Genomic DNA, 26252 nt, shown 5'->3' with positions numbered 1-26252 from the left:
GTGAACTGGAAGAAATGTTAACAGAAAATAATCAAACAGCAGCACTGAGATTAAAAAACAGAACCATTGAGAATAGGATATACAGAAAAAAAGTGGAAGATATTGTGGGGTAAAATGAAGAGTTGTAATGTACAGATGAAAGAAAGAAAAGAGTAAAAACAATATTTGGAGAAAAACTATATGAGAAATTTTCAAAACTAATCAAAGCCATCAACCCACAGATCAACCACCAACCTAGAATTCTGATCCACCAAAATTATCCTACAAAACTGAAGGAGAAATATATTTTGAGATAAATGATAATTGGGGAAATTTCTCACCAATAGACCTGACTTGCAAGAAATGGTGAAATAAATTCTTTAGAGAGAAGCAAAATGATATAGAAGAAGCACTGCAAACCACAAGCTAAATAAGTCAAGTAAGATGTAAGCAAATAATAGTAAAGCCTTTCATCACCAATATAATGAAAAACTTTAAAATGAATAAAAGAGAAAAATGACACATGACTTTAAAATGACAACTGAATTCTCAACAAAAATGATGGAGGCCAAGAGATAACAGAATGATATTTTTAAGGTGTTAAAAGAAAATAACTGCCAACTTAGAATTCTTTAACCAGTGAAAATATCCATACCAAAAAAAAAAATCACAAAAGTCATTTCCAGAAAGAAAGAAAAAAAAAAAAAAAAAAACTAAGAAATTTGTTGCCAGGAAAGATAGAAATGAATGAAGAAATAAAGTGCACTAGAAAGGGCAAATATGTGTGTAAAAATAAATAAATATTGACTTTAATAAAAACACAATATAAGTAAAATTCATGGCAAGAGTAACAAATATTGAAAGGGAACTAAAATATCCCTAACTTCTAACATTATTAGGAAGTAATAAAAATAATAGTTATTATTGAACTATAATAAGTCAAGGGTACATATTGTAATCTCTGGGGTAACCATTAAAAGAATAGTAAAAGAATAAATATATGTCAAATAAATAGAGAGCATAATGGAACAAGAAAAATATTTCACTAAGATATTAATGGTATTAATTTATTTATAATTAATAAAAGACACCAGAAAGGGATAAAAACAAAGAGAAGTGCTGAATAGGAAAAATATAATATAAAGATATAAATAAATCTATATACATCAGTAATAACAAAAACATAGATGTGCTAAATACTAAGACTATGGATGAGTTAAAAAGAAAATATAACTACATGTTATTTATTAGAGACACACTTTAAATATAAACACACAAAGGTTGAAAATAAAGGGGAAGAAAAGTATATCCCAGTAACCCTCCCCCCAACAAAAAAGGTGGAATATCTATATTAACTCCAAAAATGTACACTTTAAGCAAAAGGCAGTTCTAGAGATAAAGATGTACATTTCATAATAAATATTAATAATATAAAAATTAACTAAATAAAATAATTATGTTAGACTTCTTTTAGAAGCCATGCAAGGAAAAAGAGAATGGAGTGAAATATTTAAAGTGTTGAAAGAACAAAAACAAACAAACCAATCAATGTAGAATTCCGTACCCAGCAAAATTATTCTTCAAATGTGAAAGAGAAACAAAGACTTTCTCAGGTAAACAACAATGAAGGAATTGCTCATCAATAAATCTGGCTAGCAAGAAATGCTAAAAGGAAGTGCTTCAGAGAGAAGGAAAATGATATAGGTCAGAAAATCAGATTTATATGAATAAAGGAATATTAGAGAAAGAACAAATGAACTTAAAATAACATCTTTTACTTTTCTTCTTTTTAACTGATCTAACAAATAACGATTTGTTAAAAAAATAGTAACAATGATGAGTATAGCTTACAGATAAGTGAAATATATGACAGTAATGTTATAACGTAGGGGAGGGAGAAATTGGTAATACTCTGTTATGTTACCTGCACTACCCATAAAGCAGTATAGTATTATTTGAAAGTGGACTGAGATAGTGGGGAAATCTAGGTCTGCCACTTAAACATATTTTTAAAGAATTATAATTGATATGCTAAGAGAGAAGAGGAAATGGAATCCTATAAAATGTTCATTTAAAAACAAAAGGCAGAAAAAGATGTGGAAGACAAATAAAAGGGAAAAAGACAAGGGCAATGAATAGGACCCAGTTACAGAGGTGGTGGATACTAATCCAGCAATATAAACAATTGCTTTAAATTAGAATGGTCTAAATACAACAATTAAAAGACTATCAGAATGGGTTGAAAAAAACCACCACCAACAACAAGACCCAACATTATGTTTTCTATAGGAAACCCATTTTAAATATAAAAACACAAATAGATTAAAAGTAAAGGAATACTGCATGTTAAGATGGTGGCGGGGGAGGACACAGAGTTCATGTCTTCCCACCACGAGGGTGCCTGCTGGATGCTGGTGGGGAACTTCGATGCCCAAGGAGACAGGAGGAACCCCTGAGCAACCAGGTAGGATGAGGGGGGAGTGAGAGGGGAAGAGTAGTAGAGGCCGGACAGGACCAGCACCCCTAGGGGGTATCTGGGAAGGGGGAGGGTTTCCCATGCCAGGAGGGACCCTCGGGGGCTTGGAGGATCGGGAGGAGTGTGCTTAGCATCTCCCCTGCCCAGTTGGGGCCGAGGAAGCCTGCAGGGCACCTGGGCCGGGTCCTCTGCCCTCCGAGGTCCCTTCCAGGCTGCTTTAGTCCTAGGGGCATAGGAGGGAGATGGGGAGAGAAGAGGAGAGGTGAGAAAGAGGGGCCCTCCAGGACCGGAGGATGAGGGGAGGCTCAGCAGGCGTTTCCCCCACCCATTCAGGCCCTGGGAAGCCTGCTGGACTCCTGGTCCTGGTCCTCTGCCCTCTGAGGCTCCTCTGGTTGCAGGGGTCCTAGGGAAGTAGGAGGGAAGGAGGAGGTAGGAAGAGGAGGAGAGGCAGATGGGAGGAATATCCAGGGCTGGGGGATCAGAGGAGGCACTGCAAGTGTTTCCCACTTGCTCTAGGCCCTGGGGAGCCTGTTGGGTTTCTGGGTCTTGTCCCTTGCCTTCCAGGGTCCCCGCTGGCTGCATGGGTCTGAGGGTCATAGGAGGGAGGGGGCAGAAGAAAAAGAGAGACCATGGGGAGGGGCTCTCTGGGATTGGAAGATCAGGGGGGAACATGCCTAACATTTCCCCTGCCCATTTGGACCCAGTGAGCCTGTTGGGGTCCTGGACCTGGTCCTCCACCCTCCAAGGCCAGAGGCATGCCTGGGCCCCTCCTGCTGCGTTGAGCCTAAGCCGCCCCCCCAGCCCCCTGAGGGCCTTTACTGGCCCTCTGGGGCCTAAACATAGACCCTGCCCACCACCTAAACCCCACCCCAGCCTAAGTGCCGTCCCCCACAACCAAGAACTTTTCCAGCTTTTTTTGTTTTCCTTTTCTTCTCTTTTTTACTATTGTGGTTCTGTTTTACCTTCTGGTTGTTGTTTCATCTATATTTTTATTTTTTTTATTCTTTCTAACATATCTTTTAGTTTTCTAGTCTAATTTTATTTTTTACCTTTCTTATTGTTCTGCTCCATTTTTTTGTTTTATGTTGTTTTTTTTTTTTTTGGCTCCATTGGGTCTTTGTTGCTGTGTGTGGACTTTCTCTAGTTGCAGCAAGTGGACGCTACTCTTTGTTGCACTGCGTGGGCTTCTCATTGCAATGGTTTCTCTTGTTGCAGAACACGGGCTCTAAGCATGCGGGCTTCAGTAGTTGTAGCACACAGGCTCAGCAGTTGTGGCTTCGCAGGATCTAGAGAGCAAGGTCAGTCATTGTGGTGCATGGGCTTAGTTGCTCTGTGGCATGTGGGATCTTCCTGGACCATGGCTCGAACCCATGTCCCTGGCATTGGCAGGCTGATTCTTAACCACTGTGCCAACGGGGAAGTCCCTCTTTTTTTCTTTTCTTCTTTTTGCCACCCCATGCTGCTTACAGGATCTTGGTTCATGAGCTGGGAGTTGGGCCAGAGCTCCTGCAATGGGACCTCTGACTCTGAACCACTGGACAAACAGAGAACCTCAGACCCCAGGGAATATTCATTGGAGTGAGGTCTCCCAGAGGTTGTCATCTCATCAGAAAGACCCAGCTCTACCCAACAGTCTACAAACTCCAGTGCTGGAATCCTCAGGCCAAACAACCAGTAAGACAGGAACACAATCCCACACACCAAAAAAAAAAAAAAAAAGAAAGAAAGAAAGAAAAAAAGAGACAACAAAAAAATATGTCACAGATGAAGGAGCAAAGTAAAAACCTACAAGACCAAATAAATAGAGAGTAAATAGGCATTTTACCTGAAAAAGTATTAAGGGTAATGATAGTAAAGATGATCCAGAATCTCAGAAATAGAATGGAGGCATGGATTGAGAAAATACAAGAAATGTTTGACAAAGATCTAGAAGAACTGAAGAACAAACAGAGGTGAACAACACAATAACTGAAATGAAAAATACACTAGAAGGAATCAATAACAGAATAACTGAAGCAGAAGAACGAATAAATGAGGTGAAAGACAGAATGGTGGAAATAACTGCCGAGGAGCAGAATAAAGAAAAAAGAATGAAAAGAATTGAAGACAATCTCAGAGACCTCTGGGACAACACTAAGTGTACCAACATTTGAATTACAGGGGTCCCAGAAGAAGAAGAGAAAAAGAAAGTTTCTGAGAAAATATCCAAAGAGATTATAGTGGAAAACTTCCCAAACATGGGAAAGGAGAGTCATGCAAGTCCAAGAAGAACTGAGAGTCACATACAGGATAAACCCTAGGAGAAACACACCAAGACACATATTAATTGAACTAACAAAACTTTAATTCAAAGAAAAAATATTAAAAGCAGCAAGGGAAAAGCAAAAAATAACATACAAAGGAATCCCCATAAGGTTATCAGCTGATTTTTCAGCAGAAACTCTGCAGGACAGAAGGAAGTGGCAGGATATACTTAAAGTGATAAAAGAGAAAAACCTACAACCAAGACTGCTCTACCCAGCAAGGATCTCATTCAGATTCAATAGAGAAATCAAAAGCTTTACAGACAAGCAAAAGCTAAGAGAATTCAGTACCACCAAACCAGTTTTACCTTTATGCTAAAGGAACTTCTCTACGTGGGAAACACAAAAGAAGAAAAAGACCCACAAAAACAAACCCAAAACAATTAAGAAAATGGTAATAGGAGCATACATATCGATAATAACCTTGAATTTAAATGGATTAAATGCTCCAACCAAAAGATACAGACTGGCTGAATGGATACAAAAAAAAGACCCATATATATGTTCTCTACAAGAGACCCACTTCAGACCTAGGGACACATAAGACTGAAAGTAAAGGGATGGAAAAAGATACTCCATGCAAATGGAAATCAAAGGAAATCTGGAGTAACAATACTCATATCAGACAAAATAGACTTTAAAATAAAGACTTTTACAAGAGATAAGGAAGGAGACTATGTAATGATCAAGGGATCCCTCCAAGAAGAAGATATAACAGGGATAAATATTTATGAACCCGACATAGGAGTACCTCAATACATCAGGCAAATGCCAATAGCCATAAAAGGGGAAATTGACAGCAATACAATAATAGCAGGGGACTTCAACACCCTACTTACATCAATGGACAGATCATCCAAACAGAAAATAAATAAGGAAACACAAACTTTAAATGACATAATAGACCAGATAGATTTAATTGATAATTATAGGGCATTCCATCTGAAAGTGGCAGAATACACTTTCTTCTCAAGTGCACGTGGAACATTCTCCAGGATAGATCACATCTTTGGTCACAAATCAAGCCTTGGTAAATTTAAGAAAATTGAAATTGAATCAAGTATCTTTTCCGACAACAACGCTGTGAGACTACATATCAATTACAGGAAAAAAACTGTAAAAAATACAAAAACAAGGAGGCTAAACAATACACTACTAAGTAACCAAGATATCACTGAAGAAATCAAAGAGCAAATCACAAAATACCTAGAAATAAATGACAATGAAAACACGATGACCCAAAGCCTACAGGATGCTGCAAATACAGTTCCAAGAGGGCAGCTTATAGCAATAAAATCCTACCTCAGGAACAAGAAACATCTCAAATAAACAACCTAAACTTACACCTAAAGCAATTAGAGAAAGGAGAACAAAACCCACCAAAGTTAGCAGAAGGAAAGAAATCCAAAAGATCAGATCAGAAATAAATGAAAAAGAAATGAAGGAAATAATAGCAAAGGTCAATAAAACTAAAAGGTGGTTCTTTGAGAAGATAAACGAAATTGATAAACCATTAACCAGACTCATCAAGAAAAAAAGGGAGAAGACTCAAATCAATAGAATTAGAAATGAAAAAGAAGTAACAACTGACACTGCAGAAATACAAAGCAACATAAGAGACTACTACAAGCAACTCTATGCCAATAAAATGGACAACCTGGAAGAAATGCACAAAGTGTTAGAAAAGTACAACCTTCTAAGACTGAACCAGGAAAAAATAGAAAATAGGAACAGACCAAATACAAGCACTGAAATCGAAACTGTGATTAAAAATCTTACAACAAACAAAAGCCCAGGACCAGATGGTCTCACAGACGAATTCTATCAAACATTTAGAGAAGAGCTAACACATATCCTTCTCAAACTCTTCCAAAATATAGCAGAGGGAGGAACACTCCCAAACTCATTCTACGAGACCACCATCACCCTGATACCAACACCAGAAAAAGATGTCACAAAAAAAGAAAACTACAGGCCAATATCACTGATGAAAATAGATGCAAAAACCCTCAACAAAATACTAGTAAGCAGAATCCAACAGCACATGAAAAGGATCATACACCATGATCAAGTGGGGTTTCTCCCAGGAATGCAAGGATTCTTCAATATATGCAAATCAATCAATGTGATAAACCATATTAAGAAACTGAAGGATGAAAACCATATGATCATCTCAGTAGATGCAGAAAAAGCTTTTGACAAAATTCAACACCCATTTATGATAAAAATTCTCCAGAAAGTGGGCAAAGAGTGATCTTACCTCATCCTAATAAAGGCCATATATGACAAATCCACAGCCAACATCATTCTCAATGGTGAAAAACTGAAACCATTTCCTCTAAGATCAGGAGCAAGACAAGGTTGCCCACTCTCACCACTATTATTCAACATAGTTTTGGAAGAATTAGCACTGGCAATCAGAGAAGAAAAACAAATAAAAGGAATCCAAATTGGAAAAGAAGAAGTAAAACTGTCACTATTTACAGATAACATGCTATTATACATAAAGAATCCTAAAGATGCTACCAGAAAACTACTAGAGTTAATCAATGAATTTGGCAAAGTAACAGGATACAAAATTAATGCACAGAAACCTCTTGCATTCCTATACACTAATGATGAAAATTCTGAAAGAGAAATTAAGGAAACACTCCTATTTACCATTGCAACAAAAAGAATAAAATACCTAGGAATAAACCTACCTAAGGAGACAAAGGTCATGTATGGAGAAAGCTATAAGACACTGATCAAAGAAATCAAAGATGATACAAACAGATGGAGAGGTACACCATGTTCTTTGATTGGAAGAATAAACACTGTGAAGATGACTGTACTACACAAAGCAATCTACAGGTTCAGTGCAATCCCTATCAAACTACCAATGGCATTTTTCACAGAACTAGAACAAAATATTTTATAATTTGTGTGGAAACACACAAGACTCCCAAGAGCCAAAGCAATTTTGAAAAAGTAAAATGGAGCTGGAGGAATAAGGTTACCTGACTTCAAACTATACTGTAAAGCTCTAATATTCAAGACAGTATGGTATTGGCAGAAAAACAGAAATATAGATCAATGGTAAAGGATAGAAAAGCAGAGATAGGGCTTCCCTGGTGGCGCAGTGGTTGAGAATCTGCCTGCCAATTCAGGGGACACAGGTTCGAGCCCTGGTCTGGGAAGATCCCACATGCCGCAGAGCAACTAGGCCCGTGAGCCATAACTACTGAGCCTGCGTGTCTGGAGCCTGTGTTCCACAACAAAAGAGGCCGCAATAGTGAGAGGCCTGCACACTGCAATGAAGAGTGGCCCCCGCTTGCCACAACTAGAGAAAGCCCTCGCACAGAAACAAAGACCCAACACAGCCAAAAGTAAATAAATAAATAAATATTTTTTAAAAAAAGCAAAGATAAACCCATTCACATATGGTCACCAATTTATGACAAGGGAGGCAAGAACATACAATGGAGAAAAGATAATCTCTTCCATAAGTGGTCCTAGGAAAACTGGACAGATACATGTAAAAGAAAGAAGTTAGAACACTGCCTAACACCATACACAAAAATAAACTCAAAATGGATTGAAGACCTAAATGTAAGACCAGACACTATAAAACTCTTAGAGGAAAACACTCTTTGACATAAACCACAGCAAGAGCTTTTTTGACCCACCTCCTAGAGTTATGAAAATAAAAACAAAAATAAATGGTTCCTAATGAAACTTCAAAGGTTTTGCACAGCAAAGGACACCATAAACAAGATAAAAACAGAACCCTCAGAATGGGAGAAATTATTTTCAAATGAAGCAGCTGACAAAGGGTTAATCTCCAAAATATACAAACAGCACATGGAGCTCAATGTCAAAAAAACAAACAAACCAATTAAAAAATGGTTGGAACACCTAAACAAACATTTCACCAAAGAAGACTTACAGGTGGCCAAGAGGCACATGAAAGATGCTCAACAACACTAATTATTAGAGAAATGCAAATCAAAAGGACAATGAGGTATCACCTCACACTGGTCAGAATGGCCACCATCAAAAAATCTACAAACAGGGGCTTCCCTGGTGGCACAGTGGTTGAGAATCTGCCTGCCAATGCAGGGGACACGGGTTCGAGCCCTGGTCTGGGAAGATCCCACATGCCGCGGAGCAACTAGCCCCGTGAGCCACAATTACTGAGCCTGCGTGTCTGGAGCCTGTGCTCTGCAACAAGAAAGGCCGTGATAGTCAGAGGCCTGCGCACTGTGATGAGGAGTGGTCCCCGCTTGCCGCAAGTAGAGAAAGCCCTCGCACAGAAACGAAGAGCCCACACAGCCATAAATAAATAAATAAAATTAAAAAAAAAAAAGAAAGAAATTAGCAGTAAGTATAAAAAAAAATCTACAAACAATAAATGCTGGAGAGAGTGTGGAGAAAAGGGGGCCCTCTTGCACTGTTGGTGGGAATGTAAATTGATACAGCCACTGTGGAGAACAGTATGGAGGTTCCTGAAAAAAGGAAAAATAGAACTACCATAAGACCCAGCAATCCCACTACTGGGCATATACCCTGAGAAAACCATCATTCAAAAGGACACATGCACTCCAATGTTCATTTTAGCACTATTTACAATAGCCAGGATATGGAAACACCCTAAATGTCCATCAACAGAGGCATGGATTAAGAAGATGTGGTACATATATACAATGGAATATTACTCTGCCATAAAAAGGAACAAAATTGGGTCATTTGTAGAGATGTGGATGGACACAGAGTCTGTCATACAGAGTGAAGTAAGCCAGAATGAGAAAAACAAATATTGTATATTATCGCATATATGTGGACTCTAGAAAAATGGTACAGATTAACCTATTTGTAGGGCAGGAATAGACATGTAGACGTAGAGAATGGACATGTGGACCCCAGGGTGTGGGGGATGGGGAGGGTGGGATGAACTGGGAGATTAGGTTTGACATAAATACACTACCATGTGTAAAATAGATAGGTAGTGGGAACATGCTATAGAACACAGGGAGCTCAGCTCGGTGCTGTGTGATGACCTAGATGGGTTGGATGGGGGGTGGGGGTGGGAGGGAGCTCCAGGAGGAAGGGGATATAAGTATACATATAACTGATTCACTTCATTGTACAGCAGAAACTAACACAACTTTGTAAAGCAATTTTACTCCAATAAAATAAATAAAAGAAAAGAAAGGGATGGTGAAAGATATACTACACCAACACACGCAAAAAGAAAAGAGAATGGCTGTATTAATTGCAGACCAGTAGAATCGAGAGCAAGGAAAATTATCTGTGATTAAGAGGATATTGTGTAATATTAAAGAGGTCATGTCTCCAAGAAGTTATAACAATTCTTAACATGCATAAACCTAGCAAGACATCATCAAGACACATGAAAGAAAATTTGGCAGGATTGCAAGGAGAAATAGAAAATTCCCCTATTATAGTTGGAGACCTCAGCACCCCTCTATCAGTACTTAATAGGTCCAGCAGGCAAAAAGAATCAATAAGGATATAGTTGAATCAAACAACACCATCAATCAACTGGATCTGACTGACATTTATAGAATATTTCATCCAACAATAATAAAATACACATACTTCTCATGCCCATGTGGAACATTTACCAAGATAGACTGCATCCTGGGGCAGAAAACACACCTCAGCAAATTTTTAAAAGTAGAAATCATACAAGTATGCTTTCAGACTACAATAGAATCAAATTGGAAATCAATGACAGAAAGAGAGCTAGAAAATACAAAAATATTTGAAGACTAAACAACACAATTCTAAATAACATGTGGTCAAATAATAAGTCTCAAGAGAAGCTAAAAATATTTTGGACTAAATGAAAATGAAAATACAACTTATCAAAATATGTAGAATGCAGTAAAAACATGCTATAAGTATTAATTTATAATATTAAATGCATACATTAGAAAAGAAGATCTAAAATAAATTATCTAAACTTCCATTCTAAGAAACAAGAAAACAAAGGAGAAAATTAAATCCAAAGTAAAGAAGAGGAGATGAAGATGGTGGACTAGAAGGACATAGAGCTCACCTCCTCCCACAAATACATCAAAAATACATCTACAGGTGGAAAAATTCTTACAGAATACCTACAGAACACTGGCAAAATACCTCATATAACCAAAGTTGCAAGAAAGATCACTAGATAACCAGGTAGGACAAAAGAAAAAAAAAACAAAAAAAAAGAGGAATCTGGTTGGGATTGGTGCCCATGGGATGGAGCTGTGAAAGAGGAATGGGACTCTCAGCCTGGGAAAGCTTTTTACTGATGGGAGATCAACCAGGACACAAAGGGAGCTTCAGAGGCTCAGAGGAGCATGCAGCAGCTGGATTCTGTCAGGCAGAACAGAAAGAAACCAGTACAGACAGTCCTGGCCACCTCCCTGCACTTCCCAGACCAAGACACACAACTGTTGGTGCTTACAAGGGCTGAGAGCAGAAACTCGGGCTTCAGTAGACAGACCTGGTGAGGGGACTGGGGTTGGCTGCAGGGAGACAGTCTGAAGGGGCTGGAGTGTGGTCTGAGGTGCAACTGGGTGTGTGCAGAGGATGGAGCCCATGTCTGCCATAGAAGGCCCATTGTAAACAAAGGGAGGGGCAAGATGCAGCCATAGCAGCTTCATTCTTGGTATGCTCACAGCAGGTCCAGCTCCACCTCTATGAACTCTGGGAGTATGCAAGCATGAGCAGGTTGCCCACACAAAGAGGCTGGGCTGAAATCTGCACTGAGCCCCAGGGTGCCATGTGACTTCATAACAAGGGCTGAAATCTGAGCAGTGTTACAGGGCTCTTGATCCATGGATTTACTCCATGAGCAGCACCAGCTGGACATATGAGTAGATTACTGGTGCTCTCACTGCTGGGGCGGGTCCAGTGTTAGTGGCTGTGGGTTTTGCTGGTGAACACACCTGGAGGCAGGCCAGGTTCTGTGCTGATTCCAAACCTCCCTTGGTGGACCCAGGTGCATGGCTACTGTGGTCCCAGTGCCAGACTTCAGCAGATCTGCACCAAGAGACCTGTGCTGATGGCTTTGTGAGCACAGAGCCTGGGACACCCAGGCCAATTGCCTGAATCCCCACACTTGAGCTGGGGCCAAGGGCATGCCATCAACAGTGTACTTTGGGAACCTGCACAATAGGTGAAAAGCAACACCACAGAGCACAATTCCCAATGGACACCTCCTATGGAGGAATACTCAGTGGCTCCTCTCCCAGAAGAAGCACTCCAGTCCCACCCACCTCACACCACAGCTCAGAAATGGATCTGGGGGCTTCTACTACAACAACTGGGGAAGACTCCTGACCTGATGGGACTGTGACAATGATAGAGCATGCTCATTTGCCAAGACAAAAGGTGAGCTAAAGGCAATAAATAGCAAACTGAATATTGCAGAAGGATGAATAAGTGATCTGCAAGATAGGATAATGGAAATCACCCAATCCGAATAGCAGACAGAAAAACAAAAGCAAAAAAATGAAAGCAATATATGAGACCTATGGGATAATATACATCATCCATATCTACACATAATAGGGATCCCAGAAGGAGAAGAAAGAGAAAAGGGCATTGAAAATGCATTTGAATAAATTATGGCTGAAAATTTCCCAAACTTAGAGAAGGAACAAGACATCCAGGTACACGAAGCACAGAGAATCCCAAAGAAGATGAACCCAAACTGACATACACCAAGACATATTATAAATAAAATGACAAAAGTTAAAGGTAAAGAGAGGATTCTAAAGGTAGCAAGAGAAAAACAAAAAGTTAATTACAAGGGACCCCCCCCCCTACAGCTACCAGCTTACTTCTGTACAGAAAGGTTGCAGGCCACAGGGGAGTAACAAGATATATTCAAAGTCCTGCAAGGGAAAAAAATGCAAACTAGAATTCTCTATGCAGCAAGATTATCATTTAGAATAGAAGGAGAGATAAAGAATTTCACAGAAAAGCAAAAACTCAAAGAATACAGCAATACTAAACATATCCTCAAAGAAATATTGAAAGGTCTTCTCCAAATAGAAATGAAGCAAGAAGCTATAGGAAAGAGAACACCACAATTGGGAAGTAAATCACTTACTCCAGTACACAGATTAAAAACAACAACAAAAGCAAAAAAAAAAAAAAAATCTTGTGAAAGCAATGATACCTAGAATGAACAGCAAAAGGATAAGCATGAAGATGTAAAAGAGGACATCAAAATCATAAAATGTGGGGGAGCGGAGTAAGAAAATGTAGGGTTTTTTTTTTTTTTTTAGAATGTGTTTGCACTTATATGACTACCAGTCTAAAGCAAGTAGGTATAGTAATGGGATAAAATACGTGAAAAGCAGGGTAACCACAAATGAAAAACATATAGTAGATTTACAAACACCAAAAAGAAGAGAACACAAGAATAATACAAAGAAAACCATCAAATCGCAAAAGAAAAACAAAAGGAAAAAGAAAGGAAAATGAAAAAATACAAAATCAAATAGAAAACAAGATTTAAAATGGCTATAAATACATATCAATAATTACCTTAAATTGTCACTGGACTAAATGTGCCAATCAAAAGACATAGAGCGGCGTATTGGATAATAAAGAACCTACAATACACTGCCTACAAGAGACCCAATTTAGGATGAATGACACACAACGATTAAAATGGAGGGGATGGAAAAAGATATTTCATGTGAAAGTAAATGACAAGAAAGAGGAGGTAGCAATACTCATATCAGAAAAAGTATACTTTAAAACAAAGGCCATAAAGAAAGATAAAGAACAACACTTTAATTCAATATCCCATGATAAACCATAAGGGAAATGCATATGAAAAAGAATATATATATATGTATAACTGAATCACTTTGCTGTACAGCAGAAATTAACACAACAGTGTAAGTCAACTATACTTTGATAAATAAATTTTAAAAAAACTACCCATAAAAAGGACAATATATAATGATAAAAGGATCAATACAAGAAGAGTTTATTTCACCTGTTAACATGTGTAAATCCAATATAGGAGCACCTAAATACATAAAACAAATCCTAACAGACAGAAAAAGAGAAATTGATGGAAATACAATAATAATAGGAGACTTTAACACCTCACTGATAACAATGGACAGATCTTTCTGGGAAAAAATCAGTAAGGCAACAGAAATCCTAAATGATAAAACAGAGCAGTTAGACTTTTGATATTTTCAGGACGCTATATCCAAAAAAACAGAATACACATGCTTTTCAAGTGCACATTCTCTAGGATAGACCACATATTAGGGCATAAAATAAGCCTCAACAAATTTAAGAGGATAGAAATTATTTCAAGCACCATTTCTGACCACAACAAGAAACTAGAAATCAACCACAGAAAGAGAAATGAGGAAAAAAAAGAAATAAAAAAACAATTACATGGAGACTAAACAACATGTTACTAAAAAACCAATGGTTCAATGATAAAATCAAAGAGGAAATTTAAAAATACCTTGAGACAAGTGACAATGAAAACACAACCATACAAAATCTATTGGATGTACCAAAAGAAGTCCTTAGAGGGAAGATTATAGTGATACAGGCTTTCTTCAAAAAACAAGAAAAATCTCAAATAAACAACCCAACCTACCACCTAAATGAATTATAAAGAGAAGAAACAAAAACCTAAATTCAGCAGAAGGAAGGAAATAATAAAAATCAGAGAGGACATAAATAAAATAGAGATAAAAATCAATAGAAAAAAACAATAAATCCAAGAGCTGGTTCCTTGAAAGGGTTAATGAAGTAGACAACCTCTGGCCAGGCTCAAGAAGAAGAAAAGAGATGACCCAACTAAACAAAATAAGAAATGAAAGAGGAGAAATAACAACTGATACCACAGAAATCCAAAAAAAAAGTGAATACTATGAACAATTATATGCCAACAAATTTTACAACCTAGAAGAAATGGACAAGTTTCTAGAAACATACAGCCCACCAAAACTGAATCAAGAGGAAACAGATAATTTGAACAGACTGATCACTACAAGTGAAATAGAATATGTAATTTAAAAAACTCCCTGCAAACAAAAGTCCAGGACCATACAGTTTCACTGGAGACTTCTACCAAACATACAAAGAAGAACTTAAACCAATTCTTCTCAAACTCTTCCCAAAGACTGAAGAGGAGGAAACACTCCCAAAGTCATTCTATGAAGTCATCATCACCCTGGTACTAAAACCAGACAAGACACTACCAAAAAAGAAAATTACAGGCCAATAACTTTGATGAATATAGGTACAAAAGTCCTCAACAAAATATTAGCAAACTGAATCCAACAACACATGAAAAAGATCATACACCATGATCAAGTTGGGTTCATCCTAGGGTCACAAGGATGAATATGCAAATCAATCAACATGATATACCACATCAACAAAAGAAAAGACAAAAAGCACATGATGTCTTAATAGATGCAAGAAAAGCATTTAATAAAATTCAACATCCATTAATGATTAAAAACTCTTGCCAAAGTGGGATTAGAGGGAAAATATCTCAACATAATAAAATCTATTTATGACAAACCCACAGCCAACAAATACTCAACAGGGAAAAGCTGAAAGCCTTCCCATTGAAATCTGGAAAAAGACAAGAATGCTCACTCTCACCACTTCTACTCAACATTGTTTTGGAAGTCTTAGACACAGCAATCAGACAAGAAAAAGAAAGAAAGTGTATCCAAATTGGAAGGGAAGAGGTAAAACTGTCATTATATGCAGATGACATGATACTATATATAGAAAATCTTAAAGACTCCACATAAAAACTACTAGAACTGACAAAATTATTAAGGAAGGTAGCAAGGTACAAAATTAACATACAGATATCCATTGCATTTCTTTCTTTTTTTTTTTTTTTTGCTGTACGCGGGCCTCTCACTGCTGTGGCCTCTCCCGTTGCGGAGCACAGGCTCCGGACACACAGGCTCCGCGGCCATGGCTCGCGGGCCCAGCCGCTCCGCGGCATATGGGATCTTCCGGGATCGGGGCACGAACCCGTGTCCCCTGCATCGGCAGGCGGACTCTCAACCACTGCGCCACCAGGGAAGCCCCATTGCATTTCTTTATACTAACAATGAAACATCAGAAAGAGAAGGTAAAAAAAAGAAAACCTTTTAAAATCACATCAAGGGAGACTTCCCTGGTGGTGCAGTGGTTAAGAATCCACCTGCCAATGCAGGGGACATGGGTTTGATCCCTGCTCCAGGAAGATCCGACATGCCATGAAGTGACTAAGCCCAAGTGCCACAAATACTGAACCTGTGCTCTAGAGCCCATAAGCCACAACTACTGAGCCTGCGCACCACTTGTAAAGTACTGAAGCCCACACACTCTAGGGCCCACGTGCTGCAACAAGAGAAGCCACCATAATGAGAAGCCTGTGTACTGCAATGAAGAGTAGCCCCAGCTCACCACAGCCAGAGAAAGCCCACATGCAGCAACGAAGACCCAACGTAGCCAAAAAAAGAATTAAGGAAATTCCCTGGTGGTCCAGTGCTTAGGACACAGCGATTTCACTCCCAGGGCCTGGATTAAATCCCTGGTCAGGGAACTAAGATCCCACAAGCCATGCAGAATGGCCAAAAATAAATACATAAATAAATAAAGATTTAAAAATCACATAAAAAATACTTAGGAGTAAACCTGATCAAGGAGTTGAAAGACTTATATACTGATAACTATAAAACATTGATAAAGAAAACTGAAGATGATTCAAAGTAATTTAAATATATCCCATGGTCTTGGATTGCAAGAACTAATATTGTTAAAATGATCATACTATCCAAAGCAATCTACAGGTTTAGTGGACCCCAATCAAATTACCCATGACATTTTTCACAGAACTAGAACAAATAATCCTAAATTTTATATGGAACCATAAAAGGCCCAGAATTGCCAAAGAAATCCTGAAGAAAAAGAACAAAGCTGGAAGAATAACCCTCTGAGACTTCAGACAATACTACAAAGCTACAGTAAACAAAACAGCATCGTAGTGGCACAAAAACAGACATATAGGCCAATGCAACAGAATAGAGAGCCCCCAAATAAACCCACACATCTACAGTCAATTAATCTATGACAGAGGAGGCAAGAATATACAATGGAGAAAAGACCATGACTTTAACAAGTGGTACTGGGAAACCTGGGGAGCTGCATGTAAATCAATGAAGTTAGAACACTACCTCACACCATACCCATAAAACTCCTAGAAGAGAATATAGGCAAAACATTCTCTGACACACATTGTAGCAATTTTTTTTTTTTGGTTGCTGTCCTAAGGCAACAGAAATAAAAGCAAAAATAAACAAACAGGACCAAATCAAACTTAAAAGACTGCACAACAAGGGAAATCATCAACAAAATGAAAAGACAACCTATGGAATATGAGAAAAGTATTTTCAAATGATGCAACTGACAAGGGCTTAAAATCCAAAATATACAAACAGCTCATACAACTCAATAACAACAAAAACAACAACAACAAAACAATCCAATCAAAAAATGGACAGAAGACTTAAATAGACATTTATCCAAAGAAAACATACATATGGCCAATAGGCACATGAAAAATGCTGAACATTGTTAACTTTCGGAGAAATGCAAATCAACCCTACAATGAGATATCACCTCACACTGCTCAGAATGGCCATCATTAAAACGTCTATAAATAATAAATGCTGGAGAGGGTGTAGAGTAAAGGGGACCTGCCTATAGTATTAATGGGATTGTAAATTGGTGCAACCACTATGGAGAACAGTATGGTTGGTTGTTTCCCAAAGGGGAAAGGGTGTGGGAGAAAGGATAAATTAGTGATTTGAGATTAACAGATACACACTAATATGTATAAATTAGATACATATAACAAGATTCTACTGTATAGCACAGGGAACTATATTCAATATTCTGTAATAAACCATAATGGAAAAAATATCCATAAGAAAAAAATATATATATATATATATAAACTGAATCACTATGCTGTAAATCAGAAACTAACACAACATTGTAAATCAACCATACTTCAATATAAATAAATAAATAAATTCAAAGTAGAAAGAAGAAAATAAATTGTGAAAATCAGAGCAGAAATAAATGCAATCAAAACGAAGATATTAATAGAGAAAATCAACAAATCCAAAAGCTAATTCTTTGAAAAGATCAATAAAATTGTTATATCTCTAGCCACTATAATCAAGATAACAAAGGAGACACAAAGGACTGTGAAAATTAATAAATGAAACCTCAATTAGAGTTGGTCAGGAAAGTCTGTTGAAGGAGTTCTCATGTTCTACCTCTTTTGTTTGGTGTTAATTTCCTCAAACAGGAAGAGACGCACCTTGCACCTCTAACATGAAGGTGCTTCTACTTTACTTCTCTAGGAAGAGGAAGGAAGATTTTCATCTTGCCCAGCAACAAGTTCAGCCAATGAAAAATGACACAGCTCAGCTAATGGGAAGCCATTGCCACCCTGAATTCTTACATTCCTCTAATGAACTTTCATTTTGAACAGCCCTTCCCATCTCCTTCTTTTCCCTATAAAAGCAAGCTCCCCTCCTTTTTTCTCTGTATTTGCCCATGGCTTGCCATAGCTAGTGCTTCACAAACTGCAATTTCTCTGGCTGTTCCTGAATAAACTAACTTTGCTGGTGAGATAACTGGATGTTTTATTTTAAAGTAAACAATATTAATATTTGAAATGAAAGGGGTCATCACTACTGATGCCATAGACATTGAAAGGGAAAAGAATAATAAACAAATATTATGAACGTCTTCAAATATATGAAATCTTATATCCACAAATTTAATAACTTAAAAGAAGAACCAATTCCTTGAAAGATACAATCTACCAAACTCACACAAGAAGAAATAGATAATTTGAATTGGCTGATGTTTATTAACAAACTTGAATCTACAATTAATAATCTTCCAAAATAGAAAGTAACAGGCACAGATGGTTCCACTAGTGAATTCTACCTAACATTTAAGGAAGACATTATACCAATTTTATACAATCTCTTCCAAAAATAAAAACAGAGGGAACACTTCATAACTCATTCTATGAGACTAGCATTATCCTAATACCAAAACCAGACAAAGAGATTATGAGAAAGGAAGAATAAAATAAATACATAGATCTTAACCAATTTGGGGGATTTTAACACATATCTTACAAAATGTGCTAGAACAAAGAGATAGCATAATAGTAACAATATATAAAATGTAAACATTACATACTTTGCCTAAAAGTAACACTATGGTCAAGAATTACAGAATGCATAAGAGCATTTGCCAAAACTCTTCATATGTTGCATTAGAAAGCAAGCCTCAATACATATCCAAGAATTAAAATAACTGAGAGTGCATTCTTAAATTGTAGTGCAATTAAGCTTAAATTCATCAACAAAAATACAACCAGAAAATTTACAAACATTAGGAATATTAATCAGTAAGCTTTTAAATAACAAATAATTCAAAAGAGGAATTGAAATAAATATTTGAAAGTATTTTTAATTTACTTTCACTGAAAATATATCAGGCCAAAATATGGCATAAAGCAGAAACAGTGTTTAGAAATGAAGAATTTATAGATGTAAATACATATATTAGTGAAGAAAAAAGGCAGAAAATAAATGAGCCAACATTTCATCAAAATAAATAGAAAGATAATATCAAATCAAAGAAAAATAAATAATAAATATACATCAAAATCAATTAAGTGAAATAAAATGTTCAACAGAAAAAATCCAAAATCAGGGTCTACAAAATGAATAATGCAATTAAACAGACTTGAACAAGACTGATCAAGAAAAAAAAGAGAATGCATAAACTACCAATTTCAGGAATAAAAAGGAGAAATCACTACAGTCCCCACAGACAATAGAAAATAATAATATATTATCAAGAACTTAATGCTAAAACATTTCACTATGAATTGGAAATATCCATTGAAAAAGCCCTAGCCACAGTCATAAAACAATGATCAAAACTGAACCCACTATTAGAGTTTTTGTCATGAAGAAATATCCAGATCTAGATGGTCTCATTGATGAATTGTTCCAAATATTTAAAGAGGAAGTAATACCAATGTCACACAAACTTTTTCAGAGATTAGAAAGGGAAAGAGTTTGCTTCTTTTTGGTGGGTTTTTTTTTTTGCCATTGATTATTTTTTAAATTGAAGTATGGTTGATTCAGGCATACAACACAATGTTTCAGCTGTACAGCAAAGTGATTCAGTTACACATATACATATATATAGAGAGAGAATATATGTAAAAGAATATATATTCTTATGCATATTTTTCCATTATGGTTTATTACAGGATATTGTATATAGTTCTCTGTGCTATACAGTGAACCTTGTTGTTTATCTATTTTATATATAGTAGTGTATATCTGTTAATCTCAAATCCCTAATTTATCCCTCCCCCTTTTCCCCTTTGGAAACCTTAAGTTTGTTTTCTATGTCTGTGAGTCTTTTCTGTTTTATAAATAAGTTCATTTGCATCATTATTTTAGACTCCACATGTAATATATTATATTACTTATATGTAATATATTACTTATATTATAAGTAATAAATTACTTATATTACATATAAGTAATATATGTGGAGTCTAAAATAATGTCTTTCTCTGTCTGACTCACTTCACTTAGTATGATAATCTCTAGGTCCATCCATGTTGCTGCAAAAGGCATTATTTCATTCTTTCTATGGCTGAGAAATAGTTCATTGCATATATATACCACATCTTCTTTATCCATTCATCTGTCGATGAACATTTAGTTTTCTTCCATGTCTTGGCTACTGTAAATAGTGCTGCTGTGAACATTGGGGTGCCTGTATCTTTTCAAATTAGAGTTTTTTTCTTTTCCAGATATATGCCCTAGAGTGGGATTGCTGAATCATATGGCAACTCTATTTTTAGTTTATTAAGGAACCTTCACACTGTTCTCCATAGTGGCTGCACCAATTTACAATCCCATTAATAGCATAGGCAGGTTCCTTTTTCTCTACACCCTCTCCAGCATTTATTATTTATAGACGTTTTAATGATGGCCATTCTGAGCAGTGTGAGGTGATACCTCATTGTAGGTTTGATTTGCATTTCTCTGAAAGTTAGCAATGTTGAGCATCTTTTCATGTGTCTATTGGCCATGTGTGTGTTTTCTTTGGATAAATGTCTATTTAGGTCTTCTGTCCATTTTCTGATTCAATTGTTTTTTTTTTATTGAGCTGTATAAGCTGTTCATATATTTTGGAAATTAATCTCTTGGTTGTATCATTTGCAGATATTTTCTCCCATTCCATAGGTTGTCTTTTCATTTTGTTGATGGTTTCCTTTGCTGTGCAAAACTTTTAAGTTTAATTAGGTCTCTTTTTTTTTTTTTTTTTTTTTTTTTTTGCTTTTGCTTCCATCACTCTAGGAGATGGATTAAAAAAAAAAAAGTTGCTGTGATTTTTTTCAAAGAGTGTTCTGCCTATATTTTCCTCTGGAATTTTTCTAGTACCTTGTCTTACATTTAGGTCTTTAATCTATTTTGAGTTTATTTTTGTATATGGTGTTAGAGAATGTTCTAATTTCATTATTTTACAGGTAGCTGTCCAGTTTTCCCAGCACCACTTTTTCCCTCACCACTTTTTGAAGAGTCTGTGTTTTCTCCATTGTATATTTTTGCTTCTTTTGTTGACTGTAAGAATGTAGTTTTATTTCTGGGCCTTCTATCCTATTCCATTAATCTACATGTCTGTTTTTGTGCCAGAACCATACTGGTTTGATGGCTGTAGCTTTGTAGTATAGTCTGGAGTCAAGGAGCACGATTCCTCCAGCTCCGTTCTTCTTTCTGAAGACTGTTTTGGCTACTTGGGGTCTTTTGTGTTTCTATACAAATTAAAAATTTTTTTGTTCCAGTTCTGTGAAAAATGCCATTGGTAATTTGATAGGGATTGCATTGAATCTGTAGATTGCCTTGGGTAGTATGGTCATTTTAACAATATTGATTCTTCCACCCAATTTGTTTAGAGGCCAGTATTAACACAATACCAAACTGTGACAAAGACAGTACTAGAAAGGAAAGTTAAGGTCAGTGTTTCTCATGGAAAGATGTCAAATCTTAAACTAAAAAAGCAAATAAAACCCAGAGATACAAAACAGAAATACATCACAAAAATACTGATTTTAACCCAAGAATGTAAAGATATTTTAACATTTAAGAACAATGAAGGTAATTCACCACATTAACAGAAGGTGAAAAATCATTTTGATAAATTCAGAAAAAAGATTTAAAATTTAACATTGATTAATAATAATGTTAATAATAAGAAGAAAAATTCTTAGCAAACTTGGGAGACAAGGGAACTTTCTTAACCTAGACATAGATATCTACAAAAAATCAACAGCAAACATCACATTTAATTGTGAAACATTGAAATATTTTCCCCTATGCTCAAGGATGAGATAAAGGTGTTAGCATTGTAAGAAAGGTAAAGTTTCAAGCCTAAGCAATAGGGCAACAAAAGGAAATAAAAGATAATGAGGACTGGAAAGGAAGTAATATGACTCTCATTTTATACAGAAAAGATTATTTTATATATAGAATGTGAAGATAAACTGTTAGAATTAATAAATGCACTTAGCAATATATAAATAACACATATGTCTACTTGCCTTCTGAGATTTAATATTACGTCTGGCCTCTGACTTTCCAGAAACCCATCATACTCATTGTTAAAAGGAAGTCCAGTTCCATGGCAGAATTACCCTTTTGTCAACCCTCACTAAGAGAAGAGAATGCTACCAAGCCTTTTAAAGATTCTGGTCCTTCCTTCATTTTTAAAAAATATTAATTAATTAATTAATTTAGTTAGTTAGTTAGTTAGTTGTTATTTGGCTATGCTGGGTCTTAGTTGCAGCATGTGGGGTCTTCACTGCAGCATGTGGGATCTTTTTTAGTTGTGGCATCCTGGATCTTTTAGTTGCAGCCTGCACCCTCTTTGTTGTGGTATGCAGGATCTAGTTCCCTGACCAGGGATCGAACCCAGGCCCCCTGTATTGGGAGTGTGGAGTCTTAACCACTGGACCACCAGGGAAGTCCTATGATTCTGGTCCTTCTTGATTGCCTTGGTGAAGTAACCATTTTCTGACTACTCCTGTGGCAACACTGTCAAGTGATGGATTTGGAGTTTTACATGCAAACCCATACTCATACTCTATACCCCTGAGTGTTCTGACTCCTTCCTCAATCTTGGTCCAAGGAGATTCTGTCATCTCTATTTCATCTATTGAAGGTCATTGTCATGCCTAGCTTCAAGGAGTCATCCCAACAAAATATAAGAACCAGCTTTAAGCAAATGTCTTTGCTTGAAAACTTCACCAATATGTCAGCCCCATGAAATTGGCACACTTGGCACACATATGTCTTTCCAGGAAAGAATATTAAATCCCAAGTCATGAGAGAATTCTCCCCATGTCAATAAGTTCTTTTCTATTCATCCTGCTCCAGCTTTCTCCATACCACAATATAATACCCTAAATATCTCCTTTCAGAAATATTCTCCCCTTTCCTACTGGTGCATAGTAGTCATGCCACTTGATTATTTTTGACATGTTTTGGCTATCTTTCCTGAAACAGAGGCTATGTTTCCCTGCTCAGGCTGTGCTGACATATGGCCCTGTTTATTGGCCTGAAGCCAAAGAGGAGTGGAGAGGTGAAACTTGGAAGCTAATATTATATTACAGGTAACCTCATTCAGATGGTGTTTTCTACAGCTTCCAGACAAGTAAAATTTATTTTTCTCTGGCAAGGAAAGGAAGGCTGTATTCCTTGCTAGAAGGATCTTGGGGAATTTACAAGTATAAGATGCTCAGATTAGTCCAACCCAAATGTCTTCATCCCAGGTCTCAAGGTCTACTGTTTCCCTGTGAGGGCCTTGACTTTGACATAGAAAACCTGTCAATCTATGCATTAAGCCTTGTTTGTAACACAGTCAAACTTATAATTTGATCCTAGACTTGATATTTCAGCAGAGCATGCCCTGAGGCTTCAGTTGACAGGAATCCCCTTTAAAATTGCCACAAGGGCCTCCCTGGTGGCGCAAGTGGTTGAGAGTCCGCCTGCCGATGCGGGGGATGCGGGTTCGTGCCCCGGTCTGGGAGGATCCCGTGTGCCGCGGAGCGGCTGGGCCCGTGGGCCATGGCCGCTGGGCCTGCGCGTCCGGAGCCTGCGCGTCCGGAGCCTGTGCTCCGCAGCGGGGGAGGCCACAGCAGTGAGAGGCCCGCATACCGCAAAAAAAAAAAAATAAAATAAAAAAAAAAATAAAATTGCCACAAATGTACCCTAACATTCACAGTATTCCTTGAGATGGCAATTAACTACTCTGGACTTATTGTTTATATTTTTTGCAAGATCTTCAGTGCTCTCAGAAGTACTTACTTCAAAGTCAGAAAGAGAAAAACAAGTACTATATGCTAACACATAAATATGGAATTAAAAAAAAAGGTTCTGAGAAACCTAGGGACAGGACAGGAATAAAGATGCAGACATAGAGAATGGACTTGAGGACACGGAGAGGGGGAAGGGTAAGCTGGGATGAAGTGAGAGAGTGGCATGGACTTATATATACTACCAAATGTAAAATAGATAGCTAGTGGGAAGAAGCCACATAGCACAGGGAGATCAGCTAGGTGCTTTGTGACCACCTAGAGGGATGGGATAGGGAGGGTGGGAGGGAGATGCGAGAGGGAGGAGATATGGGGATATATGTATATGTATAGCTGATTCACTTTGTTATACAGCAGAAACTAACACACCATTATAAAGCAATTATACTCCAATTTAAGATGTTAAAATAAAATTCAAAAAAAATACATAAAACAAAGCTCTGGAAGTTAGGGGGAAAAAAAGTACTTACTTCACAGCACAACTTGTAATTATTCTTGCCCTTATACCAACCTAGCGTTGCATGTACTTGATCTCTTTTCTCCTTCCCTTCCACCTGCATCTTGTCCCAATTAAATACATGTGAAAACTTTAGTATTTGTTATGTTCTACATGCCAGAGGAGTTGTGCCATCACACTTACTCCAGCAGTAACTTCTTACTGACTTTATAGAGGTGGGAAGAACATTGTCAAAATCTCATGCTAAGTGTCTGCTTTCCAGAGCCCCTTCTTGTACCAATTGTTATAACCAAAGCTCCCTGGAAAACAGAGGCAGAGACAAAGCTTACAAGCTAATACTTTATTCAGGGAGGAGGTACAATCCAGGAAATCAAGAATGAGGGGAAAAGAAAAAAAGGGAAAACAAATACAATTTGTAACATTGCCAGGTTGGTACAGCCTCCAAAAAAAGCACTGTTCTTTTGCTTGTTCTCCAGGGGATGTCTCCAGATAAGATGTTGGAACCATTGTGCCGTGAAACAGTTGTCATGGGAAAGCAGGAAGAATAAGGTACCTGCTGGCTCTCTCCATTTTTTGTCTTTTATTAGTCAAATTTCACCACCTGGACCATTTACTTCCTATACTTCCAGGTTATGGGAAGCTGTTGCAGAAGCCAATCTCTCAGGGTAGTACTTCATCTAAGTCCAGAGTGGTAGAGAAACCAACACCTCCAGATGCACTCAGGCCAGGTTTGGAGGCCAGAGCTGCAGTGACTCCCACTGTTCTGGGGACAATGGAGACTGCCAGAGCCTGGCCTTCCCTAACAGTGACTGGAACTGCCAGCAGTGTTGAGAGACAAGGTGGCAAGAGTTCAGGTTCTCCACTGAGCAAGTGACCAAGTGCTTGGGAAGCAGGAGAAGCCAAGAAAATCTAGAGACATGTAAAAATTGGGAGTAAGGTATATACCATTTAGACATCTACTGAACATCTCCACAGGAATGGGGATACAACTGGTGTGTCCAAAACTGAACACATTACCTGTACTCAAGCTTATCTCTTCTCTTGTGCTCCCTACCTAAGTGAATAACATCACCATTTATTCACTTACCAAGAGGCAAACCAGGATGTCATATATCTCAACCCTCTCTCTCCTGCAAATCAGTCTATCTAACTTCTACCTCCTTAATGTTGCAATCTACTCCCTCTACAGTATTACTTCTATTTTAATTCAAGTGTGTATCACTTCTTGCCTGGACAATTACATCAGTCTCTTAACTGGTCTCATTTTCTTCATTCTTGATTCCATCAAACCCATTCTCCAAATCATAGTATGGGGATGTTGTGGAAGTACAGTAGGGATTAAGAGCACACACTCTGGAGTCAGACTGTCTTAACTTTGAATCTGGTTCCTTTACTTATTGACTGGGTGACCTTAAACAAGTTAATTAACTTTTCTTCAGCTCCCTGTTGCTTTTAGCATTCAGCCAGTGGCATGTAAACAGGATCTCTAAAGTGAAGGAGTATGATCCATATCTAGATTTAGCTGTGAGGCCACTGAGAAACAAAGTG

The sequence above is a fragment of the Mesoplodon densirostris genome, chromosome 2 (assembly GCF_025265405.1).
Source record: "Mesoplodon densirostris isolate mMesDen1 chromosome 2, mMesDen1 primary haplotype, whole genome shotgun sequence".
NCBI lineage: Eukaryota > Metazoa > Chordata > Mammalia > Artiodactyla > Ziphiidae > Mesoplodon > Mesoplodon densirostris.
Note: the sequence above shows the minus strand (reverse complement) of the source record.